General features: G+C 42.5%; 1 protein-coding gene across 2 annotated transcripts in view; it reads right to left on the reverse strand.

Annotated features, from left to right (window-relative positions):
- SPTBN1 (spectrin beta, non-erythrocytic 1) overlaps window positions 1–19,766 on the reverse strand; it is a 196,467-nt gene that overhangs the window by 143,263 nt on the left and 33,438 nt on the right. The window lies entirely within an intron of this gene.

Below are 19,766 nucleotides of genomic sequence, written 5' to 3' on the forward strand. Positions count from 1 at the left end.
ATAAAATGAAACTGGAGTGATGTGACACAGAGTGAGTAATCAGTCATACTGTCTTATAAACTTCAAAGCTGCTAAGAGACTAGACTTAATCATCCTCACCACAAAAAGAAATGATAATTATGTGAAATGATAGAGGTGTTAGCTAATGCTACAGTGGTAATCATACTGCAATATATAAACATATCAAATCAACATACCTTACACCTTAAAACTTACAAAGTATTATGTGTCTGTTATATCTTAATTTAAAAGTAAAAGAGAGAAAAGGAATGAATGGCTCTTTTAGAGCTGGTGGTCAGGGAAAGTCTGAGTCGGTATTTAAACTGAGCTCTCAATGGTCTTGTCACACCCAGATCAAGAGGAATGACATTCCAGGCAAAGGAGTAAAGGCCCTAAGGTGAGAACAGCAGGGCTTGTTGGAGGAATGAAGAGCTCAGTGTGGCCCAAGTCTGGTAGGCAGGGAGAGATACAAGGGGATGAGGTTGGGAAGGTAGGTGGAGCCAGTCCACAAAGGGCTGTTTGTGAGGGAAGCCAGGGCAGGATTTTAACCTAATAACTGACATCACTGGATGTATGTTTTTAAAAGATCAATCCTGGTGCTGTGTGAAAAACAGATTCTAGGAGGCAAGGATATGTGCTTAATTCCTACGGGTGTGGTTAACTTCCTGCACATTTTATATACAAGCCTATCTAAGTAAATTAAAAAGAGAGGGAGGAAGAAAGATGCACCCCCCCACTTAGTTTTAGGAAGATATCCCAAGGGAAAAGATGTTTGTCATCTCCCCCTCCCATCCCTTCCCCCAGGCCCCATATTAAGACTCAAAAATTAATTATAAGATTTTGTACCTGGATGCTCGTTTCATGGAAACCTCATTCAGCGTGCCCCAAGAATGCACGCACAGACCAGAGTTAGCAAGCCTAATCACTGGAGCTCATGCACGAATCAAACCAGACACCACCCGGCAACCACAAATGGACCACTCGAGCTCACATTTTTCCCCACACATGGCACCAAACAAAGAAAATAAACAAAGCCACATACGCAGAAAAGAAACATTCCTCTTATTGTGCTTCAAAAGGCAGCTTTTTCTCAAGTTCTAGCACAGAACCACACGAGGCACACGCAACCAGGGGTCCGTGGACAATAAATTAAGCTGAAACAAATGAACTGCGCCTCAAGTAGTGTAGTAATTGGGGGCAAAAGCACAGACCTGCCCCCTCTTTTGTCATTAGCTGTTTTCTCACAAGATATCCAAGAATATCCCCAACACATCCTCCGTGTCCCCCTCACAACTGAATCACCATCTGTAACTCAGAGTCACCCACCTCTGCTCAAACAGAAACATCTCGGATGGGAGTAAAATCCTGGATTCCCATCAGGCAGACATTATCAAGGTCAAAAATATAAATTTATCAAAAAATATATATATATAAATTTATCAGTAGATCAATTTTAACACCTCCATTAGCAACATACTGAAAAGATTTCATAAAAACACGAAAAAGTTCAGACACCTAAGCCAGTAAATATATTCTACAGAAGGATCTTACAGTTGGCTTTTAGCATTCAGTCATAACCCCTCCAAAAAAAAGAAAATCAATATTGTTATGTACCATTTGACCTTGGAGATGGTTACGTTTTATGACTCTATTAAAACCAAAGACTTCTACAAAATTCAGCCTTGGAGGATGCCATCTCTAGGGGGAAAAAAACGTGAGAGTGCTATTAACTCCAAAATGTTTAACCCAACCCAAGGTGAAATCGAAACACCACATACCTCTCTCCAGATTCGTCCTGGCTATTTGGTGCCACCTGCTGACCAATGAGAACAAGCCACACCGAGGCCACCAGCGCAGCAACCAACCTGTGCTCCAGCTCCCGTCACCCGACTCCAGAGTCAGCCCAACTACATCCCATGAATCTCTCCCTACCACTGACTTATCCAAAAATTTCTCGACAAGCAGACATTGAGTCCTTGATTTAAGTTTAAGATAAGTCATTCAGAGAATGTCAGCACATGTTTCCTAAGTATTCTTCTTTAATAACGCCATCGTTCCTCAAAACAAAGGGGTGACTGGGGAGCAAAAGTTCCTACGAGTCTGTATACAAAAGAAATACCGAGGGGCTTCCCTGGTGGTGCAGTGCTTGGGAGTCCGCCTGTCGATGCAGGGGACGCGGGTTCGTGCCCTGGTCTGGGAAGATCCCATATGCCGCGGAGCGGCTGGGCCCGTGAGCCATGGCCACTGAGCCTGCGCGTCCGGAGCCTGTGCTCCGCAACGGGAGAGTCCACAACAGTGAGAGGCCCGCGTACCGCAAAAAAAAAAAAAAAAAAAAAAGAAATACCGACTACAAGTTACTCTTTTTATTCGACTGTTTCACTCGAGCATCTAAGAACTTGGATATCAGGGGCATTTTTGTCTGCAACGTTCTCTGTCCTAAGGCAATATCCTCACCAAACAGTAGAGTTTGCATAATGATAGAATATATATATTTTTTTAATTTTCAGGGATATGTCAAAGCAAAAAAATCCCACATCCCCACCAGGGCCATAGTGGAACGGTGCTTCCAGATATTCAGCGGCAACAACGCAGGAACCTGAAGGTGAAGGAACGGTCGGAGTCAAGGCAAGAGCATGGACGAGAGCGTGGCCATAGCACAGGGATCCCAGAAAGCCCAGCAAGCTACTACCATCATTATCCCCTAACCCACCTCAACAAAGGATGGTGCCAGCTGCGGGGGCAGCTTACATCGCACCTACAGGTGTCCCCAGGCGGTTATCTATAAAGGGCTAGATTTTCCCAAGGTGCTAGCTATCAGCCATGTGTCCCAAAGGCCAGTGAAGCAATCTGTACTTCGATGGCTGTGGGAAGATTAGGAGGAGACAAGAGAGGAGGGCTGGCCATCTTGGAACTGGGCCTGGTGGTGCGGCTGCCATTAGGAAAGCTTGAGAGAACTGCGTAAGGGTGGTGGGAGGTAAGACAATCTCCGCTCCAGAGAAGGGCTCTCACTGTCCCAGCTGGCTCGGTGCGGCCCGAATTCTGACTTGATCACCAGGGCAGGAACCCATTAAATAATCCTTGAGTGAATACAAATCACTAATATCCCAGATGTGATATGAATAATACTCATGTCTTCTGTGGCCAGACATTGGGAAGATGATTAAAACTGCTTCCCTGCTCTTCTCTATCCTAACTGTGTGTGTGTGTGTGTGTGTGTGTGCGCGCGCGCACACGCGCGTATAAAAATAAGGAGTACGTAAAAAAGCCAAGCCCCCTCCACAAATTACTCTTCTCTAATCCTCTGCCCTCTCTAATTCCTATGAACTGTAATTCTCCAAAAATAACAAAGACATTCCAAAAGCTTTATCATTTTCTGCTTCATTAAGAAGACAATTTTATTTATTCAAACTGACAGACAAAGACAGAAATAGATGAGGAAGCTATTATCATAGACCCAAAGAGGCAAAGAGGTTCCTCCAGCTCTGGCACATGCTACCACAAGGTCATAACCATTGGGAAAAAAACTGGAGCTTCACCGCTCCCAGCTTTAGGAGTTATTATTGACAGTTCTCTTCATTGACTAAAATTCTGAAAGTCAACACCTGGCCAAGTCCAGAGGGAAAACACTTGATCTGTTTATTTTCCAAGGTACCGTATCTGTTTTCCCTGTCACATGGCTATTAGATCAACACACAGGGTTTTGTTCTTTATAGTTTATCTCCAGGCTTCCTTCCACTGCCCTCTTCCGTCTGCCTGGATGATGTTACCCACTACCCTATGCTGACAACCACTCCCTGGACAGCTAAGGGCAGCGTCTCCTAAGGATCAACAAGTCCGTGTCTACAACTAAACTCCTAATTCCTCCCTCCAAACCTTGTTTTCCCTCTGTCACTCCCTCACTGAACAGCACTCTCATTTCTCCCACTGACCTCAGCTAGAAACCTTGCGGTCATCCTTCATTTCTCTCTCTCCTCCCATATTCAGGCCCCAAGGTTGCCTGCACCTCCTGAAAATCTCATAAATCAGCTCAAGCAATACTTTCTTATTCCAGTGCCTCACCTCTCATTTTAATCCGCAACCCTACATTGCCACCAGAGGGACCTTTCTAAAATGTAATTCTAATCACTTTATTCCCATGACTAAAATCCACCAATGCCCACGCCTTCAGAACAATAAATCCCCATTGCCTTCAGAATAATGCCCAGAACCCTTTGAAGAGAAATGAGTGCCTTCATGAGGGGCCTGCCCAGCTCTCCAGCCTGGTTTCAATATTCTTGTCTTTAACTCTTGTAGCTCCTGAAGGAAAAGTCATGTTCCGGTCTCACCTCCAAAACTACTACCTAGAACAGCTCTCTCCTATTCCAACAAATCCTAGCTGATGTATCACCTCATGCAAGAAGCCACCCCTGATCCCTCCACCACCACCACTACCACCACCTAGTCTGAGTTAGATGACCCACATATGTCTTCCCTCCTTATATACCTCTGCCCTATCACTTATCATCGTAAGGCTGTTTCATAATTACAAAACTTCTATTTACTAATCATCAGTAGGACACAGGCTCTTAAGGTCATGTCCCCATCATACTGTGTTTATATTTCTCAACTCGTAGCAAGGTGCCTGGAAACATTAAGTGCTTGTTAATTATTTATGGACTGGTTGAGAGGGTGGGAGACTGGATGGAGGATGGGAAGGTGAGGCCACAGGAGCAATGACAATTCAAGCTGCCACGGGGGTACCGTCGCCATCAGTCATAAAGCCCAGAACACACACCCTTTTAAGTTCCACAGATCTGCTGGGCTCTCTGCCTTCCATTTCAAGGCAGTCACATTTTTAGACTAGGCTGCTAACGAACACGAACTTATATTTAATAAGGTACTTCTCTACGTACTTATTAAAATGTATGTTTTCCTTTTTAATTTAGTTTTTACCCATGAAAATAATTTATTTTTTGTCCAAACTAGAGAACAAAGCAACAAAGAGAAAATAAATGGAATTTTCACTGGCGCTACACACGTGCAGAAACACACACTTCGTTAATACCCAATATTAATTAAAGGCTCAAATAAATTAAAGAAAAAGGTGACAACATTTGCCAACCCTCCTCAAGGAGGAAAAACATATGCCAACAATTACTTCGACAGAATTCACAAACCCAAATGTTCTGCAGACGCTTAAAAACCCTCCCACTTCACTGATGAAAAAAAAAACTTGAAAAAGCATACACTGGACTGCTGGTGTGCCACCTTAAAAAAGAAGAAAAAACAACAAAAAAGATCCTGCTCAGGGACTCTGGAGAGACCAAACTATGTCTGAGAGTTTCCAGGAAGGGACCTCTGAGAGTTCTGCCTCAATCCTCTCAACTCTTCAGTAGCCAGAAAGCAAGAGAGTCACACCCCGCTTACAGTTTGCCACCGAGGCAACCTGCAGCACGTGTAAATGGCCAATAAAGAGGAGTCTCTGCAAGAAACCACATCTAGAACCACTGTGATGAATAAATCTGTCTAACCGACCGTTACTCAGGTTCACGGACCCAGTTCCATAAAAAGGCTCAAGTCGGGGCTTCCCTGGTGGCGCAGTGGTTGGGAGTCCGCCTGCCGATGCAGGGGACACGGGTTCGTGCCCCGGTCCGGGAAGATCCCACATGCCACGGAGCGGCTGGGCCCATGAGCCATGGCCGCTGAGCCTGCACGTCCGGAGCCTGTGCTCCGCAACGGGAGAGGCCACAACAGTGAGAGGCCCACATATCACAAAAAAAAAAAAAAAAAAAAAAAAAAGGCTCAAGAGTCTAACCTAAACACTCAAAGTTCTCTGCTCACAAACACCAGAACACACAGAAAAAGTTCTAGCGTGAGAGCTGACAACGTAAGAAAAACACACACGCATACAAAGTCCTTTAGAAAAGTTTCCTTTAGAAAAGTTTATCATTCACTTTTACAATTATCTAGTTTACTTGGAGCTTTACAGGAACACATCTACCGTACAAAGAGCATTATATGGCTGCATAAACCAGCCAAAATTCATAGACTCAGACCATTTTGCCAGGGAACGGTACTCAGAGACTTGTTTAAAATGAAACCTCGTTAATAAAGGTGGTCTTCAAATACTGTATATTCATACTAACTTTTGTCTGTTTTATTTATCAGTGACAGAGTATGTTAAAATCTACCACTATGACTGTGGTTTTCACAGATTTCCCTTGTAACGCCCTGGATACATGCAAAATCATAATTATTTTGTCTTTTTGGTGGGTTGTTAACATGAACAATTCTATTTCCTCCATATTCATATATTAATTCTATTTTTATTGATAGCAATATTTGCCTGTCCCTCCCCACCCCCTTTCTGTTCTTTAAACCTTCTAGAGTCATTCTGTCTTAGGTATGTCTCTTATTTTTTAATTCAATCCAAGAGTCTGTCATTTAGTGGGCAAATATAACCCACGTACATTTATTAGGATTACTGCTATATTTGAAGTTTCAACCAACTTACCTTGCTTTCTATCTTAACAAAATGTGGAAACTGGGGCGTGAAGATTTAAACAACTGGATCAAGTCATACAGCTATGAACCCAACACCTATAATAACTTTATCACCACTGAACCCAGAGCCGTAATAACTTGTCTAATCTTTAAAATGCAGACAGTTGATGAGTCTAACAACCAAAGAAAACTCTAGTACTATTAAAAATAACTTCATTTTTTTGCTGGCTTACTTTATGCCAAGCATGGTGCTTTACTCGCTTTTTCAGTCTTCCCCAGCAACCTTTTGAGGTAGATACTATTATTGCCTACAGTGAATAAACTAAGGCTTTGCCCATGGTGGCACAGCAAGGAAATGAGGAAGCCAGGAGGGTTTGAAACAAGTGTGTATGACTCCATGAATGAATAAAGAGCTTGTGCTTTGAGGAACCACCCTTTAACAGCGGTCCATATCAGAAAATTGTCTAATGGACTCAAGGTTCTTAAATAAATAATAGATTAGCCTCCTTCAAAGCCTAATTACTAGGTAGGGCACAACCCACCCAGCCAGGTATCCTAGCCCATGTATTCTCAATGGGGGCAATACTGGTCCCAAAGGATGAAAATTCATTTGGGCGTTGGGGCAAAAAAACTTTCTTTTATGTAAGCACAGATACAGTATATCTGTAGTATTAAAATTTCATGGGTATTAAAATTTCAAACTGTCTAAAAGACTTCTGGTGGAAGAAGAGAACAGTGGAAAATGGGTTAAGAAACATTGACCAAGCTAAAGGAAAGATGTGTACCACCTTTAGGTAAATTAAGACTTGAAGGCAGGCCTTAGAAGACAGAAACATGAAGAGCACATTTCCCTGTACTAAAGAACTGGAATTTCATACACCATGGGTCCCATTTATCATGCCTCTGATATAAAAACTCACATTAGGCTACTCCTCCCTAGCACTAACGTATGTACTTCAGGGAAGCAGTGATGATTTAGCCATCTTCTGCCTACAACACTCAAAGACTAAAGCACTCATTACAAGCCTGCTGCTACCGACTGAATGTTTGTGTCTCCCTCCCCCATAAAATTCACATGTTAATTCCTAACGCCCAACGTGCCAGCACTTGGAGTTGGCACTTTCGGGAGGTGATTAGATCATGACAGCAGAGCCCTCATGAATGGAATTATAAGAGAAACCCCAGAGTGTAACCTCACCCCTTCCATCATGTGAGGACACAGCAGGATGACGGCAGTCTATGAACCAGGCCCTCACCAGACACCAAATCTGCCAGCACCTTGTTCGTGGACTTTCCAGCCTCTAGAACTATGAGAAATAAATGTTGTTTATATGCCACCCAGTCTATGATGTTTTGTAACAGCAGTTCACACAGACTAAGACACCTTCATTCCCAATATTCGGAAGTAACCTCTTTCCTACCCAGATCAAAGATGCCACTGGAAGGCCAGTTCTAATTTTATGAATAAAGTTGTAGGGACGAATTTTATTTTTTTTAACATGGGCAGGTTAAACCAGGTTCTACTACTTGCAGTAGCAAAATTACCCTAACTATAAAGAAAATTACTTATTTTAAAAGATTCACTATCAGAAAATACACTGACTATGATTCGTTTTATTTTAAAACAATCTGTTTAAAAGATTACATCAGGGTGGCTTAAGAACTTACCATTATACAGTATGACCAAGAATACATTTCTTCTACAAGGAAAAGTAGAACGTAGGGGGAATAACAAGGCATCTCCCTGACCCTCTACTTTACAGAGTGAACTGCACAATGAACAGTAAAATTATAAACAGATTTATTATTTGCGTGCCTTAAACAAAAGAAAAATTCTTAATACATGGCATAGACATTTATCCTTATGTACTATTTGTACTTGAAAATTTTAAACAAAGTACTTTATTTATTTTCTGTGCCTACATATGATACTATCTAGATTCTAAATATAAATTTGTAAGCCCTAGAATTTTTTAACACTAGCTTTATTTTGAAAATAGATCAAGAAAGTAAGGTCAGCTTTTCCAGTACTTATCTATAAGCCTCAAAATCACCTAATTTGAACCAAACAAAAACGTTTAAAAATAATTCCTATTAAAATACAAGGCTTCGTCATATACTTGGCAGTTAAAGGCTATCCTTGCTTTTGTTCTATTAACAGAGAAAAGCAATTAAAAGTGAAATCATTAACTCAATGCAGACCTAACACCATGGTCTTACGGCCAGCGTGGGGTTTCTGAGCTGCTATAAATCACCACTTTGGTCTTCCCTTTACTTCCAGAATAGTTTTAAATTACATTAGGGTGTAGGTCTAATGTTACTGCTGCCAAAACGCCAGTCCTGACTTTCAGTGAGTTTGGCACTTCATGGCCTTACTCTTTGGGAAATTTTATAAGGCCTGAGTGCCTGAACAACAGAGGAGCAATAACATGCTATCTGGAAGCAGACTTTTACTCCTAGAACAGCCCAGTGCCTAAATTCTCTGCAAATCTTACCAAGCGAAAATACGTATCACAATTCCCTGGAATAATGATCACATGACAGAAATATGTAAAACCACAATGAAAAGCAACACTACAGGAAACGATGAACGAGGCACACACGCTAAGCTCCACGAGGGCCAGGATCCTCGCTGTCCCGCTCATCTTTATGTCCCCAGCACCAGCACTTAAGCCACCGCAGAGGCTCAGAAACAATCGTGAAAGAAAATGGCAGGTGGCAGGGGCAGCGTCACCAACAGAGCATTCTAATGCTGAAGCACAATGCTTCTTTCTGCGTAAATAATAATGTGTCCTGGATCAGGATAAATTGTAATTGTTATGTAAGGGGCAACAGTCTCCTCACCCAGATTCATTTAGCGAAGGATAAATTGTTATAAGAAATTTATTTTCAACCAACAAAATATGAAGGGTCATATTTGGATAGGAATGGAATAATCACAAATTTCACAATCTCATTTGGGATAAACAAACATACTTATTTTAATATGTCATATTTTGAGAATCATTCTCCTTTGGAAAATGACTTAAATCCTAGGCTTGTCTAATAGTAGCCAAATTTCCAAAGGTCTAAATATTATTAGTTAAATTGTCTCAAAGAGCAGTTCAAACAACCCTCACTGCTTGGACTTACACGTCAGCAGCAAGCCTTCCCCCTCTGCATGGTTGGCAAATGATTCCCAAACTATTTAGAAATCTGTAACCTTTCAAATAAACCAAATGAGTGAAGGTTGGCCTATGATACTTGAAAAGAAGTGACATCAATCCCAGAAAAAACATTCAAATAATTACCATTTTAACATGATCAAACATGATCAAATTACTAAAATTTGTTTAAACCTATCAATTTGGGAAAAAAAGGTGTTTTTTTTTAAAAAAAAAAAACACTGTTAACAACATCTACAAGCCGAAATCCATTAGAATTCCACACATTACTTTTTAAAAACTTGACTACATAGGTGTTCGGTATGAAGCTTGGTAACAAAGGTCAGTTAAGGCAAATGTGGAGATTCACTTTGGCTCTCAATAATATTTCAACACTGCCATGCGAGAAAAATGAGCCACAGTGGTTAAAATACTGCCTATGTTTAGAATCACAGAGGAGCTCTCTGATACAGAACCATGAGCATACATTCACCATAGGTGACCAGACACAAGCACACACATCCACCACAGGGCCAGGCCATAATCCAACCCTGCCCAGCAGCCCAGCACTCCAAGCTTGGAAGAAAGGCAAAGGCTCAAGCACGGCCTTTCCAAAGCTACAGGGGCAGGGGCCTGCAATTCAAATTTGCTGGGCTCCCCCTCTACTGCTCAAATTACTTCAAAATGAAAATGAGGTCTTAGCTGGCAAAGTCCTCAATCAGGTTCAAGAGCAAAGGAACAACAACGATATACTGTGCAGCACAGGGAATTACAGCCATTATCTTGTAATAACCTAAAATGGAGTATAATCTGCAAAAATACTGAATCACTATGCTACATACCTGAAACTAACATAATATTGTAAATTAACTATACTTGAATAAAAATAAATAATTTTTTAAATTAAAAAGAGAGAGAGAGAGAGAGAGAACGCGAGAGCAAAAGAAACCAGCAACCTTCCTTGTCTCCGCAACAGGGGGATATAGGCTTTAAAGAACAAGAACCAGAACACCCAGACTGCTCTGACTTTCCTTCTTTAAAAGCTCCCTCGTGATGGGATTTTGGAAACTGTATTTTTGAAGTCCTTGCCTGACCAAAATCAAGCCTGCGTTTTCATCTCCTTGAAATATGTTATTAATAAACTAGTTTTCTACTTCCCAAAATATCTACAACGTAACACGTACTTTGTTTTTCCTTCCTCCAAACACTTTCAAAGAAGTTAGCTGTTTCTTTTGTCAGACTCAGCAAGAGTGAAGAATGAACAGGACAGTGGGGCAATTTAGAGAACTGGAGGGAATCAAATTATGTTAGCATCCCATGATTCTGTAGAGAGAGAAAATCAAGGGGTGGGCACCCCAGCAGTGGCTGGATTTTTAGTGGTGTCTGAGTGAACCCTAAAGCTGTCTTTCGTGCCATTAAATGCCAATTCCAACCCAAAAAGTATCAATTAGGAAGGCTTTCTATTCTCATTAGCAGTGGAGCTGCTCCCTCTCAATAATTTGTGAGTTTTAAAGATAGGGACAACAGATAAACAAGAAACAGGTCAGCCTAAACATTACTTTCTCCAGGAAGGCTCTTCTGAAGCTCCCAGCCCAGGGCCTCCTGCTATACGCTCTTGTTGCAATCTTTTCTCGTGGCATGTACCGAGAGTGTTTAAAAAATTACCTGTGTAATTGTTAACTGACTATCTCACTTTATATACCATACTCTCCATGAATTATTAGATATTTCTTTTTCAGCAATATATCCCTAGGTATAATGCCTAGCACATGGCAGGCAATAGGTAAACATTTAATGAATAAACTTTATACTCAACAATTTTAATCTTCCAAGGGTATGATAGGCACTTTCCCTACCAAAGCAGCTGTATCAAGAAGAAAAATTTTCCAGTTTATCCAATGGTAAGTTTGTTCAAATTAAAGCTAGAAACAGTCAAAATCAAACAAACAAAACTGAAATAAACCCCTAAATGATAATGGATTATCTATATCTTAATTCTTCTACTCTACTTACCACCTCAGAATTTTTGATTTCCCATAGTCACCAAAGTAAAAACTTCAAATGGCAACCTCAAATTTCTATCTAAATTACAGAGGCTGATTTCCCAAATCAAATCTTTATTGCTGGCTGAACAGCCATACTCAAAGGGTGCTGACTTGAAGATTAAAGAGTGGTGGGACAAATTCATAACCCAGGGCCCAAGCTAGTCAACACCTTCCTTACGATCTCAGAAAGCACACTGAGTACCCACGGAGGGCCCTGGACCAAGAAGAGACTAAGAATACATCAAGTCCTACATTTAGAATTTTCAAGTACCCAAGGTTAGAAGTCGTGAAAACTGACAGCAGTGCAAAGAAAACGTGGTCAGCTCAATACAAAGGACCAGCAGAAGGCAGTGCAATTGTTAGACATGAAGTAACCACCCATGGTACTGAGCAACTTGAGTGTGTCCAGAAGGGGGCAGCCAGGCTGTAAGACACCTGGGAGTCCCGGCCAGGACTTAGGACCCTCTGGGGGAAAAAGTCTTAAAGAGACACCAGACAACTATCTTTAAGTAGCTTTAGGAGCCCTCATGTCGGCACTGGCACAGACTCCTTGGCAGGCAGTGAGTAACAAATTCGTAGTAACTCAGGGTTAGAAGGAGCTTTCTGAACAACTAGAGCTCTCCAAAAATGCAGAGGGCTGACCCGAGAGCAAGCGAGTTCACCAGCACCACCAGAGGCTCACTCTGGGTGGGAAAGTATCATTTGACAGGGCAGCCACAGTAGGACAGAGCACTGGGTGCGAAGCTGGGCTTCAGGAATTCCAAGATCCCTTCCAACGAACAGGCCTCTGTGATTTGGTTAACCAGAAAATGTTCACCATTCTTCTGATCAGCACACTGTAGTAATACTACAGTACTCACAACTTGGTTCCCAAGGTATACACCACGCTCTCTTCCATGGGGCTGATGATACGCCAAAAGAAGGGGTTTTTTTCTATTTTTAACTGAATATCTATTACTTTAATTACAACCATTCTTTGTTGGGGTGTTTTCGTATTAAGAGAACATTTGCATTCTCTTTAAAACAAAAGTACTCTTCTGCAAACATTTATAAACATTTACATTGGGTTTCACAACCCCACTGAAAAAAATGGGCAAAAAGTTTTGAAAACAGCTTTTACATTTTGATGAAAATTTTAAGTGTACCACAGGAAATATTTATTATCAAAACAATTATTCTCTCAGGTAAGTTTATACTTTTTAATATCATAAGGTAGCAAATAAAACATCTGTTTATTAAAAAACTTTTCATTGGAAAACACTGACTATGCTGATGTGACATATTTTTGAGGGCATATTACTGAGCCTGGGGTTTTGTCCTTCACAAAAAGTAGAGACATTCCTGCTATCTAAATAGATGTGAAACTGTAAAAAGTTTTTTATCTAAGAAAGTCATAGAATATCAGAATATAAAACAGTTAGTGCTTCACAAGTCTTCTGTACCTCTCTTTGCTTCTTCAGTTTGGGGAGAAGGGGACCGCATTTCAAGTTTCCCTAAGAAATTTCTCTGTGGGGCTTCCCTGGTGGCGCAGTGGTTGAGAGTCCGCCTGCCGATGCAGGGGACGCGGGTTCGTGCCCCGGTCCGGGAAGATCCCACATGCCGCGGAGAGGCCCGCGTACCACAAAAAAAAAAAAAAAGAAAGAAAGAAAAGAAAAGAAATTTCTCTGTGATTCTCCTGATCAAATTTTTGCTCTAACAGAGGGGACTGGACCACATCAGTCCCACCTAGTGCACTTAAAGGTCAATGCTCACATATCCAGCATCAGTCATTTTACAGTTTAGTCCTGGCATAACTACGGGGTTACTCAGAAGATGAGTTGGTGACAAACCAAATCAAATAAACAAGGTACCACACCGGCTGCAGAATTTGTTTTATTATGGCTATTTTAAATGCAGTTCCCAGAAGTGTCCTTATCTCGCTCACTTTCTATAGGCAGATCATGGTATCACCAAAACACGTCTGCAAAAAGTGAACATCAGTTCACTTTTGGAAGCATCAAGAAAATACAGGAAAGCCATTCTTTGTAACCACACTCAGCGATGGGATGATGAAGAGTCAGGCATTTAGCCGTTTCTCAGCCAGAAGTTGGCTGGTGTTGCCTTATGGCAATGGGCCTATGCTTTCTGTATTGATGTGCTGCTCAAAAAGAACTGATTGATCCGTTCGAAGACGAGAAAGAGAAGGCCTGTTTGTAAGACCAGTGATGAGAGCATGGATCAAAACGGTGACCTATAAGGATGGTCATTTTCATGCTTATGGAGACACTTCTTGCCTTGGATCCTTTTAAATCCCTCAGATTCTCCAAGGGAGGGAGGAGGGAGCCAGTGTCAAAGAGATTTCTCTAAAATGCATCTTGCCCCACAATGGCCTGTAGAAGGATGACAGGAAGGGTTTTGCTCTGACTGCAAAAGCCCTAAGCAGGTGAGCAAAGAAACCCCTCACACTGTGCCTAGTGTTCCGAGCAGAGGAAGGCAGCCGTTGGCTTACACCGTGTGCTGAAAAGCCCGGCCAAGTTCCTGCGAGATCATTCTCATATCTCCAGATGGAAAGAAATCGAGTAAACTACATCAGAATGGAGACTCCAGTCTTGGGGGCAGGTTGAGACTGTATGACCAGGGTCCCAAAATTCTTTTTTTCCTTTTTTCTTCTTTTTTTTTAATTAATAGGCTCAGTAGAGTAAGCTCCACACAGGAAAAGGATTTTTTTTTTTAAACTTAGGGATCGCTACTAGAAGACTAAGAACGTACCCAGTTGTTAAAACCCCTCTTAGTGTAAAATCCAGAATGACTGCCGTGCCGGGAAGGACTCCAGCTACGCAGGCCGGGAGGATCAGCTCTCCTTCCTCGTGACCACAGAGGGAACCGCAGGGGTGTCAAGCGCGCTCCTCTGAGGTGAGGTGGCTGCTGTGTTACCCCAGGAGTCTGTGCAGGGCTCGCGGCTGGCTCTGAATGAGGGACAGCCCCTCCTCATCCCCACTGCTCACGACTCACACACTCTCCGGCAACCTCCCTCTAGAAGTTCCAGAAAGTTCCTGCTAACCAGTCCAACAGGCTTTATAGTGAGGGATGAGGAGCCCCCTCCCCCTTGCTTTCAGTGTACATTCCAAACAGAAGAAGAAGGAAAAAAAGGCCAGCAAAGCCAGCGCTTGCCCTTGGTTTCGCATTGAGATAAATTTTTCATTAACACATCTCTGACGGACTTCAGGCTAAACCCGTTAATCTTTACATCCAGAACCGTGGGCAGGAAAAGGCAGCAGGGAGCTGTCACCCATGCATACACATGCAGGCCTCAAGACGCATTCTCTGAAGTGAATATTTATCTGACTTCCTCTACACGGCAGGCAGTCTCTTCCATCTCTGCTGTGCCTCTGTTGCCAGAAATAGCGATGTCAGGAGCAGCCTTCTCTGATGTAAACCAGCTCCTCCCAGAGCAGCGGGTAAGCAGGTAAAGCCAGACCACTCTGTCAGCCTGACCATCCCGCAGGGCTCAGTTCATGCCCTCTGCCCACCGCGGCCTACATTCCTCAGGTCCTTGTTACCGGCTCCTGACAAGAGTAACAAACCTTCGCCATCAGCTTCCAGATGAGAGCAGGGGTTAGGCCTTCGGGGCCAGAAAGCAGAAAATCACCAGCTTCCCCATCACAGCCACAGTCTCCCTCTTGGGGGTGGCGATGGAGGGTCATTTCAGAGACCAGTGAGTATTTTAGATAAAGGATGAGCGAATTCTCTGATTGACATCCTGAGAAGAAAAACAGGAACATTTTTCTTTTCTTCGTTTCTCCGAGTTTCACATTTGGAAACGGATGCTGTCATATTACAAGAATAAACGGCAGGTCTGGAAATGAACCAAAGCCCTTTAATCCAGTCTTGCTTTACAATGCAAATGTTTTTCTACCAAACGCTCCAAAATATGCTAATCATCACCTGCAGCACAAATTTTCAGGGAGCTATAAACACTTACCAAAATTTCTTCCAACTTTTCTCAAGGAAAGTGTCTGTGCACATAAATTGCTCCACGTCCTGGCTTCCTCTCCTCTCACAACTCCCTAGGCCCCTGCTTTGTGATCTCCTCTCCTAGAGGCTTCTTCCCCCAGGTGGGGTGCGCCACAGGTGCCCAGTGCGAGGAGAGGGGGCGAGCTGGGTTATCACCCTCAGTACCACTGTCCAGTGCGCAGCGAGCTGCAGCACCCACCTGCCCAAGCAGGAAGCAGCGGAAGTACAGGTAAGGAGGGCATCGTAGACCAAGCCTCGGACATAAGAAGGGCTGGGAATGACCAATGCAGAGTGCACCCGGTCCAGCCCCTCTTTTTGGATAACACATACCTGCACCTTGCTATCCAGCTAAGTTAGCACTTAATTGGCTTAAGTTATCCCTAATAGACAAACACAGCATTAGTAATTGTCAGTTACACCAAACACTGTGCCTAATTAATATATACTGCTCCCTAAAAGGGGAGAAGGAAGCCTCTAAGAGATGCAGGAGGGGACCAGCTGTTCAAAAGGCTCTTTGGTGATAAACGGCAAGTGGTCTGGAAGCTGCCATCTCATTTAGCTAATTACAAACCTATTTGTTTCCAGGGGAGGAAAAAAAAAAAAAAGGAGCACCTGAGACAGTTTATCTCCCCTGTCACTGAGGAAGGTAGATAGCTCTAGTGGGAAAACAGAGGGCGGTTTCTACCTGGGTGAAAGGAGTGGGGACCTCAACGCTTCATCCTGTGCACTGGGTCCTGCTCCCTGCAGCCTCCTGGCCTGACTCCGTCCACAGGCCTCTGGGGAGAAGATCACCAGAGATCTACATTCATAGCCGCTGACATCCCTTCCAGAAAACGATGACCCCATATTCAGCTCAGTCCCAGAGGAGGCCTTGGGACAAGTCACCGAGAGGCTCAGGGCCTCAGTTTCCTCGTCTGTAAAGAGAGAGGACTGGAGCGGAACAGCGGTTCCCAGCCCTGGGTACACATCACCATCATTTTTGGTGATTCTGTGATTTAATTAGGGTCAGGTGTGGGTGGGCAGCAGGATCTGTAAAAGGGTTGAGAACAACTGATCAACTAGAGCCCTTTCTACCTTAAACAAAACAAAAATTTCCTAAGCCCCCAAAATCTGTGAAATCATCTGCACCCCTCCCCCTAAAGGGTGATGGATGGGAATGAAAAAAGTGAGCTCATCACCGAGTAGGGCCAACCTGGCCCTGAAAATGCTTGATGAGCACTGAAGCTGCAGCCTACCTGAAGGATCTCGAAGTTTCCAGTCAGCTCTAAAATTTGGACAACGTACTTGGAATTTAGATTTTCTTCCCTCTGCTGCCTGAAACGTGAGTCTCACAATAAACTTATCTTAAAAGAAAATGTTGCGGTTGTTTTAAATACGTCTTCGGCTAACAAATGAGACTGCGTGCCATTGTTCTTTTGGTTTTTTTTTTAAACAAAGAATGAAAAACTATTTAAGCATTCGTTCATTCCTTCACTTTCAGTTGATTATAGGCCACAGAAAAAAACATAAAACAAGTCCTAAGAAATGAACAATTAACATAACAAAAAGTGAAAAGAATTATAATACCAAGATGCCAAAAATATTGATTACATTTCAATTACTATTTGCACTTTCATCTGGAAAACATATCCTCCATTGGAAAGTACCCAGTATAACAGCTGCATTGCTTTTTCAACTTTCACAAACACTCTAAAAGTTGGCCAGAACTCTGGGCTGGCCGACATCCAGGGTTTTATTATTACGTACTATTAGTTAATAGTGAGAAATGTGGGCTAAGGAAGGCAGAAAGGGAAGTAACAACAGGGTCTTCATAATCGTGTGCAGATGTGAAAGTTTCTGAAGCTTTATCTGCCAGAAAATGCCTCCTATATCACTTCTATTACCTATTAGCCTTTATTAATTTAATTAGGTAATTACAAATGTTATGTTTTTAGGGCATCGTTTAGAGACTTAACGTTAAACAATTTTTTGTATGTCAGTGGCTGGTCCATGCTGACATTTTAGTATTTTTCATATGTAAAGCAAACTGGTCAATCTTCTCCCCTTCTCACTCTTTTTAGCAAGTGTGGAAAGCAAATCAACAGGCCAACAACCAGTCCCCTTCCTTCATTATATCCATTTCTTGTCAAATCAATTACGGCTCAAAAGCCTCCCACTTTTAGTACTTCATAAACGTTGGGGCTTACATTATTTTCTTTAAATGTTCATATAAACCAAACGGAGTGGTATGGTCCAGTACAGACTTTTCAATCTCGCAAACCTCTAAAAGGCAAAAATAAATTGGAGGGACCAACATGGGTTTCTAACTTTTATTAAGTAAGGAGTAAAAGTTAAAACAAACACGAAAAACTACGATCCGGTACCTCCACTATTGTATAAAGAAGACTCAAAATAGGAGAAGGATCATCATCATAATCTGAGAATTGAAAGATCAATCCTTTGCAGAAGAGAACAAATGGTGATTTTACATCAAGGCTTCTAAAGTGGGCAGGGAGCGCCCCAGGACACACCTGGCCCCACAGGTGCAAAGGGAAGCGTGAGTCAGTAGCCAGACGATGAAAGCTGAAACCAGCTAGCTGACCAGGAACAGGCACAAAGCCTCTCCAGGCTTCTGCATCTATACCTGGATATTTACCCTACTTCTGAATTACCTTCCTGTTCTAAAGTCCCATAACCACTAGGTGAGAACACTCTGCTACTCTGTTACCTATTTTATTAGGATGAGGGATAAGAACCAAGTCTCTTATGCCCCACGATGTGTATCTCCAGCACAGCACTGGGCACAAAGTCAGGGCTCCATAAATATTTACTGAATAAACGACTTTTCTGATCTCCACAGTGTTGAAGGATTTTCAGAAAAATGCTTCCTGAGAGAAAATATAACATGGATCTGGCTTTAATTTTTAGTTTTATGGATGTATGTACATTTGCATTATTTAACAAACACACAGCTCTATGTGCCAGGCCTCAGAGCTTTACAAATACTAACTCACTTAATCCTCAAAATATCCTTTTCGTGGTAGCCACTCTTATCTTTCTCATTTTATAGATGAGAAAATCGTGACACAGAGTGGTTAAGGAATTGCCTAAGGTCAGAAAGGTAAAGTTAGTGGAGTTGGCATTTGAAACCAAGTGGTCTGGTTTCTGAGTGTATCCTGCGCTGCCTAATAATGGTTGCCACGAGTCACATGAGGCTACTTAAATTCAAATGAATGAAAATTAAATAAAAATTAAATATCAGCCCTCCAATGTACTAGCCATGGGCACTCAGAAGCCACATACAGATCAGGACGACAGTACTGAAAAACGAAGATGGGGAACAATTCCACCATGGCAGAAAGCCCCACTGGAAGCACGGCAATGCTCAACTGCTGCCTCTCCATCTGGCTGTGGCTCCAGACCCTGCACTCCCATCTCCATGCTGTGCCCCCAACCTAATAAAACATAACACAAAGGGGCTTTCCAACTGGGACTCTCTAATGCCCATTCTTTAAGCAGAAGTATAGAAAAACAAGTCAACAGCAGCTTGGTTCTCGATAAACGTCCTCAACAAGAAAGCTTGGCTTGGTTTTTTCCTTTGTTATGTTCTATTCTTCTCCTGACAGAATGTCTGCAGAAATGGTCTCTGGCTGTTAGGTCACTGGTGCACACTTGCACCTGTCCTGCTGTGAAGGGCAGAAACCCTGATTTATGGATTTTTTAAGTAGAGTTCAGCCAGAGGGTAGCCCTTCCCGAAATTCAGCTCCCAAAATATTTGCGGACATTCTTTCAAAATGCAGAAAGCACAGCACAAAAGGTTCTTTCTGTAACATGGAAACAAAGTTTTTGGTATCAATGCAGCCTTTAAATTCTCTGTCTCAGAGGAGGATTCAGGGTGAGCTGCCACTGAGGGGTGGGATGGGGGTGGGTGTTACGATTTCTGCAACTCCTAAAATAGCTACACCTTTGAGAAAAGGCAGTTGTGAAAGTTTAATTGCCTAAGAAGGGTAACACATCAAGTCATTGTTCAACATAACATCTGAATCCAAAAGAACTTGAGGGGAAATGAGACACAGGACAGCTAAACTTTGGTAGGAAAAAAAGTCAAGTCCCAGAACTGAGT

Source organism: Globicephala melas, chromosome 12, assembly GCF_963455315.2.
Source record: "Globicephala melas chromosome 12, mGloMel1.2, whole genome shotgun sequence".
NCBI lineage: Eukaryota > Metazoa > Chordata > Mammalia > Artiodactyla > Delphinidae > Globicephala > Globicephala melas.